Consider the following 4600-nt stretch of genomic DNA (forward strand, 5'->3'; position numbering starts at 1 on the left):
ATGGTCGGCTTAATGGTTTGTACACGGATGAAGCGGTGAGTTACCATAAATGTGTGACAATTCCCTCTCTCTCTATTACATCAATGAGTAAGCAGAAAGAAAAAGTGAATAGATGTATGAATTTGGCGTTCCATTCTCTCTATCATATAACTTAACTTCTTCATGGGAATGTAAGCCCGAATTAGGTTGGTTGAGAAAGTAAGCGTTCGATTTGGCTTGTGGACCCAATCAAAGAATTTCTGATCTGGGAATCAACTCGTACATTATAGTTTGCATGGCATTAATTAAGTACTATCTCTATCTTGTGGATGGTTCATTTTGATCGTTACGAACCAAAGAACTTATGATTCGTGCGTAGAAACTCCAAACATGGCATGAACGGGTAGTTCAGGCTTTTTATACCTGTGTTAGCAATAGATTGGTAACAATGTTGAAAAAGCAATATTTGTAAAAGAGATAGGCGGAATCACCATTTGATTATCAGATAGTGGTAATAGCTCACAAGTTTTTATTAAAAGTTTCTTCTGCTTCGGCGTCTGGTAGGGAAGAATTCGTCACATGTGTCAACTAATTCAGAGGATCTTCGATATCCCTTAGACCTTACTATTTAGGACCTCGTTACTGGCGCGAATGGCTTAATGGGTGAGTGGTCGATAGTTCAACTCGGCGATTAGATGATCCAGACAACTTGGTGCTGCCGGGTTAGGAACGAAGGGCGACTGGGAAGGCGAAGCGAAATCTAAAGTTACATGAAACTCGACGCCTAGCTCTTTTTTATTGAAGTTAGGGGCGAGGGTAAGGGTGAAGGATAAGAGGCTATGGCTTTTGAGAAAGAAATTCTGGGGAAGTCGTTCGGATCCAAATCCATAGCCCGTTGGATATCTTTCCCAGTACAATCCAGTGGACCGGGGTATACGTACTCTTTTTAAAGGAAAGGGGGGTGGTTGATCGTAAAAAAGCATTAGATGCGAAGGCATAGGTAAAGGTGGAGGGTTGGTGTGGCACGTAAGGCCCAGTTCCGGTTGAAGTATCACCCACAATTGTATTTGATTGAGTTTAGGTAGCGGAGGTGGAGACAGTTGAACCAGAGCCTGTTGATTGAGATCGATATCGAGATTCCGCGAGGACAGAAGCAGGGATAGCAGGAGCGGGAGTCAATTGGTCGGGTCACGAAATAGACAGTCACAGAGAGTCCACAAGCGGAACTCAGAAAAGCCGATAGAAGCACTCATTCTAAACTAGCAAGCTCTCTATGTCTGTATGGAGGGCATACTCATCCAGATAGGCGGGATGATAAACATAAAAGACTGGAGAGAAGGGGAGACATTTGGAACGAACAGAGGTAGAGGCGGGGATTCAATCACTGATATACTTCCTGTCTTTCTTTCACTTGGGCAAGACGTTGCTAACGCTTGACTTCACTGTGCGACTACTCTTCTAAAGCTATAAGCAAAGAAAAAAAATGACTCAACAGGCACGGTACTCGGCTTCTTCTGTGCTGGACTTGGATACAGTTTCTTGTTTCGACCTCAATCTCAGGTAGTGGTCGTGCAAGAGACAGATAAAAGCAAACATTCCATTGATTGAGCACCCATTCTTGTGTTTGATGATGATCCGCTATCTCAATGGATGGGATTTCCTTGGGGATACAAAGATGAACATAGTCAGTAGTGAGACTTTAATGGCCTAACCAGACAGAAGCAGAATCATGTTCTTCCTCCTGGGATTGGTCATTCATGAGCCTTCCTTTCTTTACGAGATCAGGCCAAAGGAAAGAGTAGCACTAGCTGAGCAAAGTGAAGTTGCACATTGCGAGGCTTCCCCAGTCAACATGGAGAAGGACAGTCGATAGAAGCCCGAGGATCAGTCTACTACTTTAAGGAGAGATCCTTTGAGTAGGGCATTTAACTCTACAATCACGAATAACAAGAGAGTAGAAACTAGTTACAGTCCAGCTATTACTTGAGGAGCGCGCATACAGAGCAGAGCAAAAGTGATTGATTGTCTCGATAGAACCGAAGTGCAAGAAGGGAAGCACCAGGAAGAAAAGCCCATCCATAACTAAGAACAGCGGTCAAGCTGGAAAGAACAAGAGAGCATCGAGTTCGAAAGAAGAAGACTGTAGTGCCTTAATAACCTAAGCAGATGTCTACAGCTTATCCCTTTCCTAAAAGAAGGTTTATTTAAGTGCTAGTGCAGGTATGGGGCACTTCGTCAGCAGTGGTTTGTTTAGCAAGCAGTCTTATTGCTTGAAAGCACACACAACACACAGTAGGAGAGTTCGAGTGTGAAAGTTGTGTACTCATGCCCCTGAGATAAGGTATGCTTTTAGTGCGTTCTCTAACTATAAGTATAAGAGCAGGAGTAGCAAGCACGGCTTAGGTGGAAGCAGAAGTTTATGCTTGCCTTGCTGACTCTTCCATTGATTAGTGAAGTGGACTACGGAAAGGCAGGGCATTAAGGTTGATAGATTGGTTTAGTCAAGCGCCGAAGCCTGGGCCTGGAACTGGCTGGGGAATACTCCATGGATAATCGAAAGGGAGTGCTACGTTCCCCCGGTTCCGGATTGACAGTTAGGTCAGGTTCCAGGGAGGCATTGATTGCTTGCTCGTATTGGTTCCGTACCCTCTTCGCCAGATGGATCAGATGTAGGTGGCCTGGAAAAAGTAGTCCACTCTTCTCTCTCCGGTTCTTCACCGATGAGAGAAATGAGAACTTCTCTTGCGTGCCGGGAATCGAATGAATTGGTAGCTGGCGGTCGATAGTTGTATGTAATGTTGAGGAAAGAGATTCGGATGAAAGAGGTATGAGGGGATATTCCTCCCCGGTTCGGAACTAAACGTTGAGCTGCAGATCAAGTCAAAGCTGGCAATCCTCCACCTAACAACTCCTCCTTTACAGTATAAGCTGTTAATAGGCTCTAATAGACAACCAACCCCATCTATTCTGGATAAACCGGGGCACCTTCCCTATGTGTCAGTGCCATTTTTCTCTAAGGCTTAAAGTGAATCAGTCATAGCTTGTTGCCAGCGACCCACGGCTTCCGAAAAAGGTTTGAGCTTCCCGCATGAACACTGGCAAGAAAGGCACGATCTTTGGGAAAAAACGAGTTATAGGAAAACCTTCCATAGGATTTTTCATGCGAGAAGACCTACGTACCTCAGGAGAGGATAGATAGGATGAAGATGATGTAGAGGTAGTAGATTGGCCAGCCTGATCCATCTCAGATGCCTTGCACTTTTTTGGCGCCTAGTGTAAACCGGAGTGGCAGGTCGGCTAGAAGGAGATGCCTCCTCAGTGGGACCAGAGGAATAAAGCTCCCCTTACTAGTAAAGGGGTCCAGGCTACCCACTTAACTCATCACTGGAGGAAGAAGAGAGACTGGGATACGATGGTCTTAATGAATCCTTTTTTTATTGTGTATACCCGGGAACTTAGTATCCATGATGGTTGGCATCAAAGAGGTCCCCCTGAAAATAGGTCAGGTCCATGTTTACCTTTTGATATGTCTGTTTTTTTTATTAAGTGCATGTTCCGTAACCCTTTCTTCGCTTAGTAGCACTACTCTTCCTATTGGGCTTAGGTTAGTGCTTCTTTAGCACATTGCTAGTTTGAAGCTCAAAGAATTTTCAAGCTATGGGTCTTCCGATCAATCTTTGTGAGAAGCCTCTCTTCCTATAGTTGGTTTAGGGTAGGGACAAGAGAAGGAGGAATGGTACCACTGGCACTGATTCCTATTGGTTTGTCTCCAAGCGGGATTAGTTAGACCAGGACGGTCAAGGCTTGACCATGATAGTAAGCGTAGCAGATCCCATTGCCAAGGCCAGGAGTTTTGTCTGCTTGACATCACATCACAAGCAACTGTTTACCCTGGGGATTTACCGGCAGCTAAGGAAGCAAAGTCAAGTATTGCCTGCTGTGCATATAGGCCAGTCATAATCCTATTAGTGTAGTGAAACCATAATCCTAATCTGCTTAAGGAAGAGAAGAAAGACCAGCGGAAGAAGAAACTGAAATAAAGGAGAATAACATCCCTAGAAAGAAGACTTTCTCTTTTAACAGAGGGGGTAAGCACTAGCTGACCCTTACTTCTAAAAGCAAAGATCGGTTGCTCCATCAGACAAAGATGACCTTCCGCAGGCAAGGCTTTTTTTACTCTTTCGCTTTTCCTCCTAATTTCTCTTTCTTTCTTTTATGCTCGTATCGCTTAACTCCAGCAACATCAACTCATCCCCCGCCCAACTCTTACACAATCAGTTGTGGAGGACTCTGATAGGTCCCCCTCTTCTGTATATTCTAAGTAACTCAGAGATAGAGCAAGTATTGGACCACGACCTTTACTTTATTGGACAAAACTAACCTCACATAGATTTCTTGCAAGAAATGGGCCGATACAAGACATTCCTACGTGGGAGATAGCCCAAGAGAGTAGATTTGCATGTGGAAGAAATCCATATAATAGTATGGCATAATCTATGATTCAGATACTCAAAAAATGAGGACACCCTTTCCAAATAACGTCACTGTGCTAATGATTTCGTTAGTTGGCCGGATTTGGAGAGTATATGGGAAACTAACATCTCGAGTTTCAGAAACTCGA

This window comes from Castanea sativa, chromosome 11 (genome assembly GCF_040712315.1).
Source record: "Castanea sativa cultivar Marrone di Chiusa Pesio chromosome 11, ASM4071231v1".
Taxonomy (NCBI): domain Eukaryota; kingdom Viridiplantae; phylum Streptophyta; class Magnoliopsida; order Fagales; family Fagaceae; genus Castanea; species Castanea sativa.